This window comes from Palaemon carinicauda, chromosome 21, assembly GCF_036898095.1.
Source record: "Palaemon carinicauda isolate YSFRI2023 chromosome 21, ASM3689809v2, whole genome shotgun sequence".
NCBI classification, from domain to species: Eukaryota; Metazoa; Arthropoda; class Malacostraca; order Decapoda; family Palaemonidae; genus Palaemon; species Palaemon carinicauda.
This window is the reverse complement of record NC_090745.1, coordinates 21,427,115-21,448,598: the sequence shown is the minus strand read 5'-3', so window position 1 is coordinate 21,448,598 and position 21,484 is coordinate 21,427,115. Positions and strand designations below refer to the sequence as shown.

General features: G+C 44.2%; 1 protein-coding gene and 1 long non-coding RNA gene across 3 annotated transcripts in view; one reads left to right on the top strand and one right to left on the bottom strand.

Annotated features, from left to right (window-relative positions):
* Ctu2 (Cytosolic thiouridylase subunit 2) overlaps window positions 1–21,484 on the top strand; it is a 373,449-nt gene that overhangs the window by 304,522 nt on the left and 47,443 nt on the right. The gene's annotated exons all lie outside the window — the stretch shown is intronic.
* The window catches only part of LOC137615209 (uncharacterized), a 419,061-nt gene continuing 398,104 nt past the window's right edge, over window positions 528–21,484 (bottom strand). The window contains exon 4 of the long non-coding RNA XR_011039194.1: window positions 528–1,759. This is a non-coding gene — a long non-coding RNA (uncharacterized lncRNA). The remainder of the gene's footprint in view (window positions 1,760–21,484) is intronic.

Genomic DNA, 21,484 nt, shown 5'->3' with positions numbered 1-21,484 from the left:
TTTTATTTTACTGTATTTTAACCCCTTCAACACTACTATGTTTATGTGTTTTACCATATACTATAGTAAGAAAGAAGAAAGAGGAGCTATGTATATATGTATAAGTCTATGTAAATTTTTGCTCCTAAACAAGCAAAACCGTTTTTATACATTGGGAGGTGTTAAGGTAAGGTATTGTTTATCAGAGAGTTGCTGAAGTTTTATTTCTGCCAATAAATATCTGATGGATGTCATGGCATCATTTTCATATGAGGTATGGCGAGGGTTTTCTTGAATACTTTCTCAGTGTCCTCAGGGAGTCCTTCGTGAAGGACTATCGTAGTTTTAACATTAAATGTGAAGTTGAATTCTAGACGATTTTTCTCCTTGTTTTGTCCTATTTCACGTTTTTTTTTTTTTTTTTTTTTTTTTTTTTTTTTGTGCAAGGGTGATGAAAGTGCTTCTGAATTAGGGTATTGAGTACCTTCCAGATAGCTCAAATAAAGATTTGATGATAGTTACTTATATTTTTATTATTTTGCTATTATCACATTATCATTATTATTGGCTGCAAGTGAATGTTGATCTACTGGTGACTGAAGAGGGTTCTCAAGTGGTATGGTGGGGTAGGTTGTTGTGCAATAGAGTAGTAGTAAAGAAGTTTAACATTTGTTGTGATTTTTGAAAGTTAGTTCTTATGCACTACAGAAGTTTCAATGTGTTTTAAACTGTCTTGGTAACTATGTCATTTGTGTAAGATTTCAATGCCATTGACCGGAAATTATTGTTATGGCCCAATAAGTAATTAAAGCTGTTCTGCAGAGATTAATTTATGGGCACTTTCATTAGGGCTGTAACCAGTTTTCCATTTGTTATTCATCTTAAGCCTTTATTAAACTTTAATTTCATATGTAATACTGAGTTAATAACTGAAAAAAACAAGTGTTGCTTGGAGCTCCAGCATTTATAGTTTGTAGGGCTTATTTCAGCAGTGTGTATAAAGAAACCATAAATGCTCTGAATAAAGGGTACATGTAGAAAATTCAATCCATTCCAGTATAGAGAGAATCCTCTTTGTACTTGTCAAATGGTATCTGGTGCTTATTTGTCCAAAAGATTTGTTTAACAGTAGAGGATTTGCATATTGAAAGGAAAATTTTACAGGTCAAACAATTTCCTGACAGAAGAGCTCTTTTTTAGTAGTTCTAATGAGAATTATCATGTTTTACAACAAAAAAATTGTCATAACTGACTTTCTATATCTTTAAGATTTGAAAAATGGCCATCTTTTTACATCACAGGGAGTGTATTAGCCCTTATAAATCATATAAATTCCTGTATAATTTTTTTTATGTCTTCAAGACCAGTAATTTCCAAATCTTAAGATTCAACTGTCATTTTGAACATGATATTTTCTTAAAGTCTGAATAGCAAAACAGAATTTCAAGTTAATGGAAATAAATTACAAAGAATTGAACAGATACAATAATGAAAATAAGGATCAAGGGTTTAAATTAATTGTAGATATATCCTGGGGAGGAACACAGAAGCAATGTTCACTGAATGGACCCATACAAAAGTTGATTAAAACATATTAAGGCTACGGGGCATGTCCAATGTGAGTCCTCTCACTCTTCATTAGTACTTAGAATTCATTGCATGAAAAGTACAAGTTGGTACGACTGTAATCTAATTGCACGGAAGAATGGGATTTTGGAAATGAATTTTGCTTGTGACCTCATTTGAAAAGCCAAATATGGAGTTCAACTCTCATTTCAAACTGAAAATAAAAAAAAGGAACAACTGGTTATTCTAAATGGATATTTTATTTGCTATTAATGGGACTCCTTCAACCTTGTTTTTTTTTTTTTTAGTGATAATAGTGCAAACTTTTTAAATCAGTATTTATAGGACAAATAAATATTTTTATATATCTTTAATGGGTATTAACCATACATTGTGAAATAAGCAATAAATATTCTTCAACAGTAATAGCCTAATACTGTTGTAAATTTTCAAGCATTGGGTGTGCTTGTTGAAGTTCTATAGTAATGAATGAAAATATTGTGAATGTAAGTCCTTAAATATTGCAAAACATATAGATCTTTATGAATTTATGAATGTGAGAACGGGTGTAAGAAATGAGTTAGCGGCTAGAGTGGATATGAATGTGTTGAGGTGGTTTAGCCATGTTGAGAGAATGGAAAATAGCTGTCTGCTAAAGAAGGTGATGAATGCAAGAGTTGATGGGAGAAGTACAAGAGGAAGGCCAAGGTTTGGGTGGATGGATGGTGTGAAGAAAGCTCTGGGTGATAGGAGGATAGATGTGAGAGAGGCAAGAGAGCGTGCTAGAAATAGGAATGAATGTCGAGCGATTGTGACGCAGTTCCGGTAGGCCCTGCTGCTTCCTCCGGTGCCTTAGATGACCGCGGAGTTAGCAGCAGTAGGGGATTCAGCATTATGAAGCTTCATCTGTGGTGGATAATGTGGGAGGTTGGGCTGTGGCACCCTAGCAGCACCAGCTGAACTCGGTTGAGTCCCTGGTTAGGCTGGAGGAACGTAGAGAGTAGAGGTCCCCTTTTTTGTTTTGTTTCATTTGTTGATGTCGGCTACCCCCAAAATTGGGGGAAGTGCCTTTGGTATATGGATGGATGAATTTGACTTTGAGCAGATATCCTAATTAATTCTGTTAGGTGTATTATTTTAGATTTATTTTTCCTGTTTACGATATTCTGTTAACTGCAATTTTGATTTTGTTCCTACACAAATACGAACCTTCGTCCTTTAATAGGAGTATGACTTCAACGAAGCTGAATCAAAGGTTTAAACTATTAGCAGTACAGTAGTAGCTGTAAGGTGGTGGGTAGAGTAAACTTCTTTTTCACTTTGGCTACCGGATAGTATACTGTAGAAGTACAGTACTCGGCATTCTCATCTATGTGTTTTAATTTTTTGCTTTTCTTCCCGATTCAATAAATGGTCTTCCAGATAGTTGTGTTCAAGAGATATTAATGGAAGAAGACAAGAATAAGCAGATACAGTAGGGTCCCGAATTAAGCGTGTTCGAATTACACGATTCCCCTTTTCCGCGATCGCTATTTTTCAATATTAATCTTACCCGATGATCATGTAGCTGTCAACTCTGTTGCCCGACAGAAATCTACGGTCGGGATACGCCAGCGATCGCTATACAGGTGGGGGTGTACACAACAGCGCCATCTGTGGTCAGGTACTCTAGTACTTCTTGTCAACACCACCTCAATTTTTCCTCTGTCGTGCCGCCGGCAAGACCTACATGGATACGCTGTTGATTCTGGAGTTATTGTTCACGATTTGGTGATGTATTTGCTCTAGAGTTTAGCCTTCGCTATTCAGGAAGCTTTAACATTAGCTTAGCAAGTTTTTGGAATTAATTTGATTTAATTTTGGTGACGAAGAGAGTATGAACTCTCTTTCACTTTTAAATGGCCGACCCTTCCCTTAGACGGAAGTGTTGGTGTTGAAGAGAGTATAGACTCTCTTTCTTTATTTTGCTTAACAAAGTTATAGATTTATTTTATATCTCTCCGCCTTTTACAGGCCTCTTCGATTAACTTCCTTTTATTATAAACTTATTAAAATTTATTTTTTATTTTTGTTTATATGCGACCTTTCCTAATAGTAGGCGGTCTTTTCTTGGAACCGAAGTTAATTAACATTGAGCCCGTCATATCGTTTTTTCCTGTTAAGATTTTATGCTATTTTATGTTTTTGAAAGAATTTCTTTGATAGTCTTGTACTGCTTTCAAAGTTGAACTAACGTTTTGTTTTGTCTCCGCAGTTGTTGATGTTCAGAACGTTCAACTTGCGCTCTATCGTTACGATAGAGAGAGAGTATTCACGGTTTCACGTTGCAGTAAGAGTAAACCGATTATAGCGTTTTGTTCATTCTTTCTTAGCTTAAATGGTTTTAATTCTAATAAAGGAACTTTTTATTTGGGAAATCTTTCAGTTTTTTTCCTTTAACAATAATATGTTTTAACGATATATATAATTGGGCTCATCTCTCAGGTTCTAAGTCAAGAGAGAGAGAGAGAGAGAGAGATAGAGACGGAGGGAGAGAGAGGAGGATAAACGTTTCGTTCAAGCGGGTAACGTTGTTATCGTTTTTGCTCTTCTCCCTAGTCTCTTTAGGGGAAGAAGGTAAACGTTTCTAGAGTTTTATTCTTGTTCCCAGGCTTTATGCGGTGAGAGATTTTAAACGTAGTTTATTTGATCTAGTGTTTAGTCTCTTTTCCAGCCACTGAATTTTTTATCTTTCATTATGTTTTTCTGTTACATTGTAATACTGTTTTCGCAATTACTAACTTTTAATGAAGGATAGAATTGCGTGTTTCAGGTACAAACCACTTAAAGTTTCGAGTTCAGTGAAATAAGTGCAAACAGAAATTCAAAAGTGATAAAGTGATAAGCGCAAAGTGTTACAGTGTTGCGTTCGAGGGTTCGTCTGTTCGTGCCAGTTGTTCGCCTAGTCTGGGACCTCTTACAAGCTCCCAAGCCCAGGGGAGAAGTAACGTCGAAGGACTTATGGGTTCATCAGGCCTTGATCGACGAACAGACGTTTCCCTCCGTGGTTTCGGGTGTACCCACTCACGTAGCCGACGTGATCACCCCACCCACACAAAGACGAGAGAGCCCATTTATTCCTCGTCTGCGGAAGAGGTTTCTCGCAGAAACCATGGACCAAATCTTGCAGCTTTTAAGTGCAAGTCGGTCCCTTCCGCGCAAGTCCAACTCCTAGGTGTAGCCATTAGCACTGGGTCAGTTCGGACTTGCTGCAGTACGACAACTGCACACCTCCCAGAGAGGCAAAGTGGTACCGCAACAGGCAGTAACTCCGTCTGTTGCCGCACCAGCTGTTTTAGACCCTCAGTCTCAACGGACAGTAGCTCCGTTTGTTGTTGTCTTTCATAGACCCTAGTGGTCCATGCTGCAGACTATACAGTCTCAGCTTGCTCCTTCATACAGGAGTATCATGCTGGAAGGTTGACAATGTAGCCTGTTAACCTACAACCCTCCGAGGTTGTGCGCTCAGCAGATACTGCGGCTGCCTGCTCCCACCCTCCACCTGTGAGAGCTCCACCTCCGATGCGCAGTCCACCCTGCCAGACGCATGTTCTTGCTGCGCCTCCTGCTTTCATGCGTGAGTTGCCGCATCGGGAGTTGCCGGGTTCCAGCACTATGAGGCAACCTCCTCAACCCTTGAGGCAGTAGCCTCATGCTATGCGGCAACCTCCTCTACCCATGAGGCAGGAGCCTCAGGCTATGCGGCATCCTCCTCAAACCATGAGGCAGGAGCCTCATGCTATGCGGCAACCTCCTCTACCCATGAGGCAGGAGCCTCATGCTATGCGGCATCCTCCTCAAACCATGAGGCAGGAGCCTCATGCTATGCGACATCCTCCTCAACCCATGAGGCAGGAGCCTCAGGCTATGAGGAGCCTCATGCTATGCGGCATCCTCCTCAACCCATGAGGCAGGAGCCTCATGCTATGAGGAGCCTCATGCTATGCGGCATCCTCCTCAAACCATGAGGCAGGAGCCTCATGCTATGCGGCAACCTCCTCTACCCATGAGGCAGGAGCCTCATGCTATGCGGCATCCTCCTCAACCCATGAGGCAGGAGCCTCATGCTATGCGGCATCCTCCTCAACCCATGAGGCAGGAGCCTCATGCTATGAGGTGCCTCATGCTATGCGGCATCCTCCTCAAACCATGAGGCAGGAGCCTCATGCTATGAGGCAACCTCCTCAACCCATGAGGCAGGAGCCTCATACTATGCGGCATCCTCCTCTACCCAGCATGAGCCTCATACCATGCAGCATGAGCCTCATCCCATGCAGCATGAGCCTCATCCCATGCAGCATAAGCCGCATGCCATGCAACATGCTCTGCATTCCTTACAGCATGCTCTACATACAGCATGCTCTGCATACCTTACAGCATGCTCTGCATACCTTACAGCATGTGCATACCTTACAGCATGCTCTGCATACCTTACAGCATGTGCATACCTTACAGCATGTGCATACCTTACAGCATGCTCTGCATACCTTACCGCATGCTCCTCAGTCACACATCTTTGGTTGTTGCCAACTCACAAGACTGTCAAGCAGTTTCATAACGTTGCCTTCTGGCCTGCTGCTTTTGCACCAGTGAAACCCTCACTGAGAGAACTTAGCTTTTCTCGGATATGGTTCCTGTAGATGAGAAAGTGCTATTCTCCCTCCTGATATTCCCTTGAGGACTCTGTCATTTGGAGAGGAGCCTTTAGCTGCTTAGCCTCCTATGGACTTTTATTTAAGCATAACATGCTTCCAGGGAAGGTAATGGTTCCGCTTCAGTCGCTAACCCCGTCTGTTGCCACACCTGCTCCCATAGACCTTGAGCTTTGTTGCAAGACATGCAGTCCAAGCTTAGTCCTTGTTAGAGGATTTTTTGTTTACGGAGTCAGTGTGTCACTGGGAAGACGTTCAACAACCAGCAGAGGTGACTTGTTGTGACGCAGTGCGGCAACCTCAGCAACCCGATAAGGAGTTGTCTGTACTACCCAGACAGTCTAGATAGTTTCGGGTTGTCGCTGTACTTCCTCGCTTCCCCATGGTTGACAGTTCACAGACTGTGCAGCAGTACCATGATCTTGTGTCCGGCTCCGTCAGACGACTGGCTTTTAAGAGCTCCCACAAGTCGTCGCTGTCTGGAGAATCTCAGATGGACTATGGATCTGACCAAGGAACTGGGCCTCCTGGTCAATTTAGAGGAGTCCCAGCTCGTCCCATCCCAGACCATTGTCTACCTGGGTATGGAGCTTCAGAGTCGAGCTTTTCGGGCTTTTCCGTCGGCCCCAAGGATCTACCAAGCCCTAGAATGCATCCAGAGCATGCTGAGAAGGAACCGATGCTCAGTCAGGTAGTGGATGAGTCTAACAGGGACACTTTCATCGCTGGCCCTGTTCATCGAGTTAAGGAGACTCCACCTCCGCCCCCTTCAGTATCATCTAGCTGCTCACTGGATAAAGGACATGACGCTAGAGACGGTCTCAGTTCCTGTTTCCGAAGAGAGGAGGTCTACTCTAACGTGGTGAAAGAACAGCTTTCTTCTAAAGGAAGGTCTACCTTTGGCTGTTCAGAAACCCGACCGCCGTCTCTTCTCGGACGCATCAAACTCGGGCTGGGGTGCGACTTTGGACGGACAGGAATGCTCGGGAACATGGAATCAGGAGCAAAGGACACTTCACATCAATTGCGAGGAGCTGTTGGCGGTTCATCTGGCCTTGATATACTTCAAGTCCCTCCAGCTTAACAAGGTGGTGGAGGTGGACTCTGACAACACCACAGCCTTGGCTTACATCTCCAAGCAGGGAGGGACTCATTCGTGGAAGTTGTTCTAGATCGCAAGGGACCTCCTCATCTGGTCAAAAGATCGAAAGCTCACGCTGGTAACGAGATTCATTCAGGGCGATATGAATGTCATGGCAGATCGCCTCAGCCGGAAGGGTCAGGTCATCCCCACAGAGTGGACCCTTCACAAGAAGGTTTGCAGCAGACTTTGGGCCCTGTGGGGTCAGCCAACCATAGATCTGTTCGCTACCTCGATAACCTAGAGGCTCCCGTTGTATTGTTCTCCGATTCCAGACCCAGCAGCAGTTCACGTGGATGCTTTTCTGCTGGATTGGTCCCATCTCGACCTGTATGCATTCCCGCCGTTCAAGATTGTCAACAGGGTACTTCAGAAGTTCACCTCTCGCAAAGGGACACGGCTGACGTTGGTTGCTCCCCTCTGGCCCGCGAGAGAATGGTTCATAGAGGTACTGCAATGGCTGGTCGACGTTCCCAGGACTCTTCCTCTAGGAGTGGACCTTCTACGTCAACCTCACGTAAAGAAGGTACACCCAAACCTCCAAGCTCTTCGTCTGACTGCCTTCAGACTATCAAAAGACTCTCAAAAGCTAGGGACTTTTCGAAGGAGGCAGCCAGAGCGATTGCCAGAGCAAGGAGGACATTCACTCTCAGAGTCTATCAGTCTAAGGGGAAGTCTTCCGAAGCTGGTACAAGGCCAATGCAGTTTCCTCAACCAGTACCACTGTAACCCAGATTGCTGACTTCCTGTTACATCTAAGGAACGTAAGATCCCTTTCAGCTCCTACGATCAAGGGTTACAGAAGTATGTTGGCAGCGGTTTTCCGCCACAGAGGCTTGGATCTTTCCACCAACAAAGATCTACAGGACCTCCTTAGGTCTTTTGAGACCTCAAAGGAACGTCGGTTGTCCACTCCAGGCTGGAATCTAGACGTGGTCCTAAGGTTCCTTATGTCATCAAGATTTGAACCTCTCCAATCAGCCTCTTTTAAGGACCTCACATTAAAAACTCTTTTCCTCGTGTGCTTGGCAACAGCTAAAAGAGTAAGTGAGATCCACGCCTTCAGCAGGAACATAGTTTTCACATCTGAAACGGCTACATGTTCCTTGCAGCTCGGTTTTTTGCTAAAACGAGCTTCCTTCACGTCCTTGGCCTAAGTCGTTCGAGATCCCAAGCCTGTCCAACTTGGTGGGGAACGAACTGGAGAGAGTACTTTGCCCAGTTAGAGCTCTTAGGTACTATCTAAAAAGGTCATAACCTTTACGAGGACAATCAGAAGCCTTATGGTGTGCTATCAAGAAGCCTTCTCTTCCAAGGTCTAAGAACTCAGTTTCTTACTAAATCAGGCTTCTGATTAGGGAAGCACATTCTCATCTGAAGGAAAAAGACCTTGCTTTGCTGAAGGTAAGGACACATGAAGTGAGAGCTGTGGCTACTTCAGTGGCCTTCAAACAGAACCGTTCTCTGCAGAGTGTTATGGATGCAACCTATTGGAGAAGCAAGTCAGTGTTCGCATCATTCTATCTCAAAGATGTCCAGTCTCTTTACGAGAACTGCTACACCCTGGGACCATTCGTAGCAACGAATGCAGTAGTAGGCGGGGGCTCAGCCACTACATTCCCATAATCCCATAACCTTTTTAACCTTTCTCTTGAATACTTTTTATGGGTTGTACGGTCGGCTAAGAAGCCTTCCACATCCTTGTTGATTTGGCGGGTGGTCAATTCTTTCTTGAGAAGCGCCGAGGTTAAAGGTTGTGATGAGGTCCTTTAGTATGGGTTGCAGCCCTTTATACTTCAGCACCTAAGAGTCGTTCAGCATCCTAAGAGGATCGCTACGCTCAGTAAGGAAGACGTACTTAATAAAGGCAGAGTAATGGTTCAAGTCGTCTTCCTTACCAGGTACTTATTTATTTGATGTTATTTTTGAATAACTAATAAAATGAAATACGGGATACTTAGCTTCTTTGTCAACATGTATGCTGGTCTCCACCCACCACCCTGGGTGTGAATCAGCTACATGATCATCGGGTAAGATTAATATTGAAAAATGTTATTTTCATTAGTAAAATAAATTTTTGAATATGCTTACCCGATGATCATGATTTAATTGACCCACCCTTCCTCCCCATAGAGAACCAGTGGACCGAGGAAAAAATTGAGGTGGTGTTGACAAGAAGTACTAGAGTACCTGACCACAGATGGCGCTGTTGTGTACACCCCCACCTGTATAGCGATCGCTGGCGTATCCCGACCGTAGATTTCTGTCGGGCAACAGAGTTGACAGCTACATGATCATCGGGTAAGTATATTCAAAAATTTATTTTACTAATGAAAATAACATTTTTCAAAAATAAATTTTCTGTATCTGCGAGGCTGTTCAAAGTTCGCGAGTCAAGCACTACAAAATGTATCAAATCTATTGTCTTTTTAAGTATATTGGTAGCCCTAAATACGGTGATTTATAAATGTTACAAAACAATATTAACATTACATTTCATTAACATAATTTCATAGTGAATAGCCTATTTAAGGATAAAATTCCACATCAACAATGAAATCAACTGTTAACTGTGCGAGTCCAGCTGACAAAATGTAAACAGAAATGTGGTTACGTTCTCGGCAATCTTTATCTTTCTCCAACCTTACGATAATTGTAATGGTAGTGTTAATGATGGTATATTAAAGCATTATTTTTGTTTAGTACAGTATATTTAAAAGCCTTATTTTTCCCTCTGGGCGTTCAAGGTTTTCACGAGTAGACTGGGTTCGTTTATCGGCAGTGAATAGCCTAAACTTCGGTAAGGAGTCGTCAATATTTTGTCATATTTTAAACAGTATACATTTGATTTGCAAACATTGGTTTTGTAGAGTAGACGGTAAAATAAAATCGAGAGAGAGAGAGAGAGAGAGAGAGAGAGAGAGAGAGAGAGATTTGATGGCAGAAATCTCTCTCTCTCTCTCTCTCTCTCTCTCTCTCTCTCTCTCTCTCTCTCTCTCTCTCTCTCTCTCTCCGTAAGAAATAAAACCATAGTTCACATATAGCAACTTGAGTTTTCAATATTAAACTTACCCGATGATCATATAGCTGTCAGCTCTGCTGCCCGACAGAAAAACCTACGGGCGGAATACGCCAGCGATCGCTATACAGGTGGGGGTGTACATCAACAGCGCCATCTGTCGAGTAGGTACTCAAGTACTCTATGTCAACACAGAACCAATTTTCTCTCTGTCGTGCCACCGGCAAGACCTACTGAATACGCTCTTGTTTTCTGGATTGACTTTCACGTTATTTGGTGAAGTATTCATCTCTAGTTATTAGCTATCGCTGTGCAGAAGTTATCTTCAATACTTCCTTGCATTCTTTTTTGGATTTGGATTATTTGTTGACGACTTGGATAGATTTTGAATTCCCCCCTTTGACTAATTCAAGATGTCTGACCCTTCTCAAGTCCCCAAGTACAGGAAATGTAGCGCTAGGGACTGTTCAAGGCGTCTTCCGAAGGCCTCTATCGATCCGCACACCGTTTGTTCCAATTGTAGGGGTAAAGCCTGTCAATTGGAAGATCGATGTGAGGATTGCGATGGGCTTTCGGAATTCGGGTTTCAAGAATACCTGAAATATGCACGTAGGCTAGAGAAGGATAGGCTCAGGAGGAGTTCGTCTCGCTCTATTGATTTTTCCTCTCCCCATGCCCCTCAACCTATTCCTTCCCCTGTAGTGGTTGCACCCGACCCCCCTGCTAGCTCTCATCAACCTTCAATGGCGGATATGATGCGTGCCATTCAGGCTCTAGGTGAGAGAGTCGAGTCATTGGCTAATGACCGCAATCAACTCATGGCTGATGTCAGAGAGTTGAAAGGTAAAAGTGCAGTGGGAAGTGAAGTGAGTGTCAGTGCAGTGAAAAGTGTCAGTGTTACGCATGAGGGTGCGTCTGTTCGTGCCTGTCGTCCTCCCAGTCCGGGACCGCTTGCAAGCTCCCAAGCCCAGGGGAGAAGCAATGTCGTACGACCAAAGGGTTCGACAGGCTTTAATCAGCGTACAGACGTACCCTCCGTGGTTTCGGACGTATCTTACCGAGATCGTCCCACCCACAAGAAGACGAGTGAGCCCATTTTGTCCTCGTCTGCGGAAGAAGTTTCTAGACAGAAACGATGGACCAAGGTCTCACGGCCTCTTAAGCGTAAGGTCCCTTCCGAGCTAGTCCAACGGCCCAGGTGTAGCCACTGGGTCAGTTCGAACTCGCTGCAGTCATCCGACGACTGCACACCTCCCAAGAGAGGCAAGGTGGTACCGCAACAGGCAGTAACTCCGTCTGTTGCCGCACCCGCTGTTTTAGACCCTCAGTCACAACGGACAGTAGCTCCGTCTGTTGCCGCTTTTGTAGACCCTAAGTGGTCTTTACTGCAGTCTATGCAGACTCAGTTAGCTGCGGTTATGCAGGAGTTTCGTGCGGAGAAGGTTAACGCTGCACCCGTTAGCCTACAACCTGCCACGGTTGTGCGCCCAGCTCACGCTGAGGCTGCCTGCTCCCACACTCCGACTGCGGAGAAGGTTGACGATGCACCCGTTTGCCTACAACCTGCCACGGTTGTGCGCTCAGCAGACGCTGCGGCTGCCTGCTCCCACACTCCGGCTGTGAGAGCTCCTCCACCCATGCGCAGTCGACCCTGCCAGACGCATGCTGACTCCCACAGACGCACGGAGCACTCCGTTGCCGTGCGTGAGCTACCACAACAACAGGAGGGTGGAGTTAGGCTGCCGTGTTTTGACGCGGTGCGTCAGCCTCCGCAACCCACGGTGGTCTCCGCTATCCTTCCACAGTCGGGTGTAGACTCTTTGCGCACCCACTCAGCTTTGGTTGTTGCCAGTTCTCAGACTGACCAACAGTGGCATGATGTTGGGTCCAGTGCAGCCACGCATGCACCCGTGCTGCCGGACTCAGCTGTCCAGCCCACTCCGTTGCCTCTTCCTCCTCAACATTCAGACGATGGTATCTCTGATGATGACGAAGCTGCGCATCTTGACGACCAACACTCCGACATCGAAGAACCCAAGACCACGCCTCCCTCCTTAGACTTTAGGAAAGTGCTTGCTCTCTTTAAGGATTTGTATCCAGACCAGTTTGTGTCTGCAGCACCACGCTCACCTCCCTCTGAGTTCGCTTTAGGCATGCAGTCAGCAGCTCCTGCCTTTACGAAGCTCGTACTCGCTCGCTCGTCCAAGAGAGCTTTAAGGGTACTGGGAGAGTGGTTGCAGTCTAAGAAGCAGTTGGGAAAGACTTCCTTCATGTTTCCCCCGGTCAAGCTTGCTTCCAGATCTAGCGTCTGGTATGCCACGGGAGAAGTTCTCGGCTTGGGAGTTCCTGCCTCTGCCCAGGGCGACTTCTCAAGTCTAGTAGACTCTCCCCGCAGGCTGGCTATGAGACGCTCCAAGATTTGCTGGACCCCTTTGGACATGGACCATCTTATGAAGGGAGTTTTCCGCGCTTTCGAGGTCTTTAACTTCCTGGACTGGTGTTTGGGAGCGTTGAGCAGGAAGACCTCCCCTTCGGATAAGGAAACTTCCATGCTCATCATGTCCTGCATGGACAAAGCCATTCGGGATGGTTCTAGTGAGCTTGCGGCTTCTTTCGTGTCTGGGGTACTCAAGAAGCGAGATCACCTTTGCTCCTTCTTATCAGCTGGAGTCACCCCTTGTCAAAAGTCGGAGCTGATGTTCGCTCCACTCTCTAAGTGTCTCTTCCCTGAAGAGTTGATCAAGGAGATTGCTGCCTCCTTGATCCAGAAAGACACCCATGACCTGGTGGCTTCATCCGCACGCAAAGTCACACCTTTGCCCTCCGTACCTAGACCTAGGATGGACACGCCAGCTTCTAGGTTCATCCCGCCCTTTCGTGGCAGAGCCTCCAGCAGAGGAGGTGCTCGTGCCGGAAGTCAACGTGGGAGCAAAAAGAAGAGTTCCAAGTCCTCCAGAGGCAGAGTCTGACTGCCATCCTCTTCAGACAGCAGTGGGAGCCAGGCTCAAGAACTACTGGCAGGCCTGGGAGAACAGGGGCGCAGACGTACAGTCTGTGAAGTTACTCAGAGAGGGGTACAGGATTCCATTCTTACGCAAACCCCCTCTAGCAACGACTCCCATCAACCTCTCTCCCAGGTACAGAGAGGAGGAAAAGAGGCTAGCCTTACAGCAAGAGGTGTCTCTCTTACTTCAAAAGGGAGCGGTAGTCATAGTCCGGGACCATCAATCCCCGGGCTTCTACAACCGCCTCTTCTTAGTACCGAAGAAGACAGGAGGGTGGAGACCGGTGCTAGACGTCAGTTCTCTAAATGTCTTTGTCTCAAAGCAGACGTTCACCATGGAGACGACAAAGTCGGTTCTAGCATCGGTCAGGAAGGAAGACTGGATGGTCTCGTTAGACCTAAAGGACGCGTACTTTCACGTCCCCATCCACCCAGATTCCCAACCTTTTCTAAGGTTCGTTTTCGGGAAGGTCGTCTACCAGTTCCAAGCCCTGTGCTTTGGCCTAAGCACGGCACCTCTAGTTTTTACCAAACTGATGAGGAATATTGCCAAATTCCTACACTTAGCAAACATCAGAGCCTCCCTCTATTTGGACGACTGGCTTTTAAGAGCTGCGTCAAGTCGTCGCTGTCTGGAGAATCTACAGTGGACTCTAGATCTGACCAAGGAATTGGGTCTCCTGGTCAATATAGAAAAGTCCCAACTCGTCCCATCCCAAACGATAGTTTACCTAGGCATGGAGATTCAGAGTCAAGCTTTTCGGGCTTTTCCGTCGGCCCCCAGAATCAATCAAGCCCAAGAATGCATCCAGTCCATGCTGAAGAAGGACCGGTGTTCTGTCAGACAGTGGATGAGTCTGATAGGGACGCTTTCATCACTGGACCAGTTCATCGTGTTAGGGAGACTTCACCTTCGCCCCCTTCAATTTCACTTAACTGCTCACTGGAGAAAGGACAAGACGCTAGAAGCGGTCTCGGTTCCTGTTTCCGAGAAGATGAAGTCGTCACTGACTTGGTGGAAGAACAACATTCTCCTCAGGGAAGGTCTGCCACTGGCTGTTCAGACCCCCGACCACCTTCTCTTCTCGGACGCATCGGACACGGGCTGGGGTGCGACGTTGGACGGTCGGGAATGCTCGGGCACGTGGAATGCGGTTCAAAGCGAGTTACACATCAACTGCAAGTAGCTACTGGCAGTTCATCTGGCCTTGAGAAGCTTCAAGTCCCTCCTTCTAGGCAAGGTGGTGGAGGTGAACTCCGACAACACCACAGCACTGGCGTACATCTCCAAGCAAGGAGGGACTCATTCGATAAAGTTGTACGAGATCGCAAGGGACCTCCTCACCTGGTCAAGAGATCGAAACATATCCCTTGTAACGAGGTTCATTCAAGGCGACATGAATGTCATGGCAGACCGCCTCAGCCGGAAGGGTCAAATCATCCCAACAGAGTGGACCCTTCACAAGAATGTATGCAACAAACTATGGGCATTGTGGGGCCAACCCACCATAGATCTGTTTGCAACCTCGATGACCAAGAGGCTCCCAAATTATTGCTCACCGATTCCGGACCCAGCAGCTGTTCACATAGATGCCTTTCTTCTGGATTGGTCCCATCTAGACCTTTATGCGTTCCCCCCGTTCAAGATTGTCAACAGAGTACTGCAGAAGTTCGCCTCTCACGAAGGGACAAGGTTGACGTTGGTTGCTCCCCTCTGGCCCGCGAGAGAATGGTTCACCGAGGTACTGCAATGGCTAGTAGACGTTCCCAGAACACTTCCTCTAAGAGTGGACCTTCTGCGTCAGCCGCATGTAAAGAAGGTACACCCAAGCCTCCACGCTCTTCGTCTGACTGCCTTCAGACTATCGAAAGACTCTCGAGAGCTAGAGGCTTTTCGAAGGAGGCAGCCAGAGCGATTGCTAGAGCTAGGAGGACATCCACTCTCAAAGTCTACCAGTCGAAGTGGGAAGTCTTCCGAAGTTGGTGCAATCCAAATCAGTATCCTCAACCAGTACCTCTGTAACTCAGATAGCTGACTTCCTGTTATACCTAAGGAAGGAAAGATCCCTTTCAGCTCCCACGATCAAGGGTTACAGAAGCATGTTGGCAGCAGTCTTCCGTCACAGAGGCTTAGATCTGTCCAACAACAAGGATCTACAAGACCTCCTTAAGTCTTTTGAGACCACGAAGGAGCGTCGGTTGGCCACACCAGGTTGGAACTTGGACGTGGTACTAAGATTCCTTATGTCAGCAAGGTTCGAGCCACTTCAATCAGCCTCTTTTAAAGATCTCACTTTGAAAACTCTTTTTCTCATCTGCTTAGCAACAGCTAAAAGAGTCAGTGAGATACACGCCTTCAGCAGGAACATTGGATTTACATCTGAAACGGCTACATGTTCCTTACAGCTTGGTTTTTTAGCCAAAAACGAACTTCCTTCTCGTCCTTGGCCGAAATCGTTCGAAATTCCAAGCCTTGCTAGTTTGGTTGGAAATGAACAAGAAAGAGTACTGTGCCCAGTAAGAGCTCTTAAGTACTATTTGAAACGGACTAAGCCATTACGTGGACAATCAGAAGCTTTATGGTGTGCCATTAAGAAACCTTCTTTACCAATGTCGAAGAATGCAGTTTCTTATTATATCAAACTTTTAATTCGAGAAGCTCATTCCCATCTGAATGAGGAGGACCATGCTTTGCTGAAGGTAAGGACACATGAAGTTAGAGCTGTCGCAACTTCAGTGGCCTTCAAACAAAACAGATCTCTGCAGAGTGTAATGGATGCAACCTATTGGAGAAGCAAGTCAGTGTTCGCATCATTTTACCTTAAAGATGTCCAGTCTCTTTACGAGAACTGCTACACCCTGGGACCATTCGTAGCAGCGAGTGCAGTAGTGGGTGAGGGCTCAGCCACTACATTCCCATAATCCCATAACCTTTTTTAATCTTTCTCTTGAAATGCTTTTTATTGTTGTTTTTTTGGGTTGTCCGGAAGGCTAAGAAGCCTTTCGCATCCTGGTTGATTTGGCGGGTGGTCAAATTCTTTCTTGAGAAGCGCCTAGATTAGAGGTTGTGATGAGGTCCTTTAGTATGGGTTGCAGCCCTTCATACTTCAGCTCCTAGGAGTCGCTCAGCATCCTGTGAGGATCGCGAGGCTCCGTAAGGAAGACGTACTTAAAAAGGCAGAGTAATTGTTCAAGTCGACTTCCTTACCAGGTACTTATTAATTTTATGTTTGTTATTTTGAATAACTGCTAAAATGAAATACGGAATACTTAGCTCTTAAGGTTAACATATATGCTGGTCTCTACCCACCCCCCTGGGTGTGAATCAGCTATATGATCATCAGGTAAGTTTAATATTGAAACATGTTATTTTCAATAGTAAAATAAATTTTTGAATATACTTACCCGATGATCATAAATTAAAGGACCCACCCTTCCTCCCCAATAGAGACCCAGTGGACCGAGGAGAAAATTGGTTCTGTGTTGACATAGAGTACTTGAGTACCTACTCGACAGATGGCGCTGTTGATGTACACCCCCACCTGTATAGCGATCGCTGGCGTATTCCGCCCGTAGGTTTTTCTGTCGGGCAGCAGAGCTGACAGCTATATGATCATCGGGTAAGTATATTCAAAAATTTATTTTACTAATGAAAATAACATTTTAAGAATGAAATTAACAAGAATATTGTTAGTTGTGGCGATCAATTCCTCGCTTCAGGGGGTACACGAAACAAAAACACAACATTCAATTACAACAGCTGATTCTCTCTCTCTCTCTCTCTCTCTCTCTCTCTCTCTCTCTCTCTCTCTCTCTCGTTATTCAATACTTACAAATAGATGAAGAAACCAAAATCGGTTTTCTTGAAGTGTCAATTAAATACAAAACGAAAAAATTATACCGTGTATACATCCATTTCAATCATAGCTTAAAATACGGTAACCGATTTCGTCCGCAAACCACTATTTTTTAGGAAACACCATTCTATTCCAGAAAATTTTTACTCTTTAAATGTCAATTGCGCTATAATAAAACATGTACTTATGTTGTTAAATTTCGGGTGTGTTTTAAAAATCGAGTATTGCTAACTTATTTTTGTTTTACTTTTGGCTGTGATCACATCAGCTGATGTCTAGCTTCCGCGCGAATACAATAACAAAGAATTGTTTACACCAGTTCTTAACTTATTCAAACCATCTATACAGTTAATATTACATAAACACCAATGTGTTATAACCTATCATATTTATTGTTTAGTACTTTAAAACCATCCCTCTCTCTCTCTCTCTCTCTCTCTCTCTCTCTCTCTCTCTCTCTCTCTCTCTCTCTCTCTCTCTCTCTCTCACATCGAACGTTATAGCGGTAACCTAATTGTTTGGTGACTTTAAAAATAGGCCTAGTACTTTCTTCTTTTACCTTTTTTGCATATGGATCCATAATTTGAGGTGGGTACAAGTTGACTTATAACTGAAGTTAGGAAAAGTATTTTGGATATGGAAAGGACAATTATCTTTCGTAACAGTTTAGAATTATCGTAAGTTATCACTCTGTCATTAGCGGCAGTTTGCTATTGTGGATTAAACGCATAAAGAAAAAAAAAATTCCAGCTTTGCTACGAATTTAGGAATTTATATGGATACGGTAAGTAAAATATTTGTAATAACATAATGTTTACTAAATGTTTGTAATATCATTAGTTATGACTTAGATCATGTGTGTTTAATGCATTCGTTTGTTTATTATGATCGAAGATGGAGCGTAAACAAATGGAAGGTTTCCGTTTCAGGCGGCATCATAAAGAAAAACATTTCATAAATGGCATTCATTTCATTTATTTGAAAGTTCTAATAAAAAATAATTAGAACATTGGTAATAACAAATTCAACATATAATCTATACTTGGTAAAATTGCTGTCAATTCAAAAACACAGATGTATAAATGCGTCTGTTTCTTCGTTGTGATCAGAGATAAACGTAAACAAAACATTGGTTGTCGTTTTCTATTGTGCTTTTTAGCGTGTTTAGGAAACGCATGATATAAAATCGCCTTTATTTTGATAATTCTGGATTTTTAATCATACAACAAGCTAGTCTATAGAGTGATGGTTTTGCTATTCACCAGTTGTATTATACAATAGATATGACAAACATTAAAATTTGTCTGTATTTTGGGTTGTGTTATAACGGGAAATATATGGTGTTTACACCTATCCTGGTTGTAATTTTAACCATTTTTCAAGTTATTAGAACTTTAAAGTATATTAAATGTTTTATTTATTTACAAGAACAATTTGATATTATAAAGAAATACAGTATAGTGCAAAGAAAGTATTGGAAATGGGTAGTAAACACATTTGAATAGGCAAATTGCTGGTTGCCATGGCCGCAATGGAATTATTTCTGTTAGTTGTGTGTTTCGAAATTCGCGATTTTCCATTTACACGAGGTCATTAATCGACCAAATTCTCGCATAATTCGGGACCCTACTGTACTTGTTCTTGACGTGTGTTATGTTTGTTATTGTTCTATCCCTTGAGTGTGCAGCCTTCCAACGATATTGACAACTTAAGCCTAAGTAACTTGCTTTTCCTTAGACATTGCTGGTGCTCTGTTGAAAGATTTCTGCTACCCCCGAAGGGGACCGCCTTTCTTTCCTTTAGTGTCTGCCGATCCAAGAAGGCACTAAGGACCTACTGCCTGGTTGTGCTGTTGTGGTCTTTTTCTCCGCGAGAGCTTCATCAGCTGCCTGCATGACTCCTTATAACATGAACTTCAAGTTCTCCCTTGTATCCTACCTCATTTTTGCTAGTCTTCGATGCAACTTCTGAAGAAGAATGAGTAGAAGAGCTTATCAAAGATGTCCAGGAAGTCCAATCTATAGGAGTCACACATGATTCAGCATTTTACTCTCCGTAGAAAGGTCAGTGCAGTAACGAACCAGAGAGTACCAAGAGTTGTCCCATAGCGGGAAAAAACGTCCTTGCACACAACACTAGGAAGGCGACTCCGTAATTGGTATGGGTGTTTTCACACCTTTTACCTGTGCTCGGTCTCGTGCCAGGAGGAGTAAAGACCGAGGTTTGTCCCAAAGTAGGGAAAAATTGATATCAGTACGAGCTGCTGCTACTTATATTTCTTTTGCCTGTTGCAGAATTCAGGCGAAGATACCAGATTCTAAAGATGTAACATCTTTAGAAAGAAGTCACCGTAGCACGGGAAGACTGATTGGGCTGAGTCTTGAGGCATTGACCGATTCCTCTGCTTAGTATAGTGGGAGGTGCAGCGGCATGACAAAACCTGACTTTCTTAATGGGAAGGTGATTAGGAGGTACCGGGGCTCTCACTCCTTTTACTAGTATTGAGTCTCATTCGAGAGAGAACATACACATGCTCTGCTGATAAGGACATAGTCATTTGCCTTCATCCCACTCTTGCCTTGGGACATACCAGAGATGCTTTGGTGACACTTGCGATGCACACAACCCATGAACCATCAAAGTTATATACCAGAAGTCTTGAGATTGTTCCTCTTGCTTAATCTCATATGGAAAACCTCTTCCGGCATATGGTTGGGGGAGACAGTACATTACATGCTGGGAACGTATTAACTCTGAAAGCCAATTCTAGTACATTCTCGCTTAATGCATGGTGCAGATGTTCACGTGCCTACTACAAGTGCTCTGCGGGACCGCGTACAATCCCTGCTGATCGGGATGTAGGCTGCTGCCCTCGTTGCTATCCTTCTGAACATTTGAATGGCATAGCCCTAACGACTATGAAGATGAATGGCCAAGTTGGAGGAGTAATGTTTGATTTGTGTTTTCACTTCCTCACGAGACAGTTCTCCTCCATGAGTTATCTCTTCACAAACCTGTCATCCCTGGAGATGATCATCTGCATGAAAGAACTTCACATACACGCTCATGCCCTCACAAGATCACCACTTGCACAATCACCCTGCACATGAAATCCATGCACAAAAGGTCCACATGTTAGGTTCCAGACTACCTCTGGTTTACAAACACACTATCACCATTTGAGAGCAGTCTCCTCTGCACTTGTTGTAAACTTCGTGCCTGTTCTTTGGTGAATTCCGAGTCACAGAACTTCCGGCATCTGCTTCATTCCACCTTTCCTGTGCACAATACTGGTGAAGAGAAATCTATGATCGTTTTCATAGCTTTTATATGAGCTACAAGATTTTCTCTTCACAAGCGTATAGTTATTGTTGCACACTTTTCCTTTGTGTTGAGTCTTTATGATAATGTTCAGGTCGTGGGTCTCTCCTAGAAAGCAAAGTCTCCTTGCAATTGTCTGCAATCGTTGTTTCTATGGAAGCAGCTGCATTCGGTGATTGTGAACTATATGATCAGAAACCACACAAATGGGAACACAAGTGATTGGAACTTCCACCGTATTTTTTTTTTTTTTTTTTTTTTTTTTTTTTTTTTTTTTTTTTTTTTTTTTTTTTTTTTTTTTTTTTTTTTTGAGTGCTCATTACATTCGAGTTGCCAGGTAACTTGAACACCTATCACCTCTTACCTATTGCTTTCCAACATTACCATACCAGAAATCTTTTAATGCAAGATCTTCTGATGTGGCGTAAACATCTCACAACCCAGCTTTTCGTCTTCTCAAAAACCAGTACAAGACATAGTATCTTCTAACGCCCCAAGAGTTTCCAAGACCCTAAGGTCTTCCTAGTTATTCATGCAGTAGAGATTGGAACAGGTGACTTCTCAGGTCAGATCTTTGCACTCTTATTGAGATACCACATTGTGCTAGCATGCTTTTCAGCAAGGATCCTCCTCCCCGACCAAGGACCTCAGGCACTCAGGTGATGCTTCTCTGTGCTGCCATTAGCCTTCGAATCATGAGAGCCGGAAGCAGTTCGGTCAATGGTCATTCGTCCCTTCCGACTCTTCAAGTGATAACCCCGTTTTATTCACTGAACGACTGGCAACTTGTGACTCGCGTTATGTCTTCCCCACACACACAGAGAGAGAGAGAGAGAGAGAGAGAGAGAGAGAGAGAGAGAGAGAGAGAGAGATCTTCGACCCAGCAAGCAGAACAAGAGAGGGGGG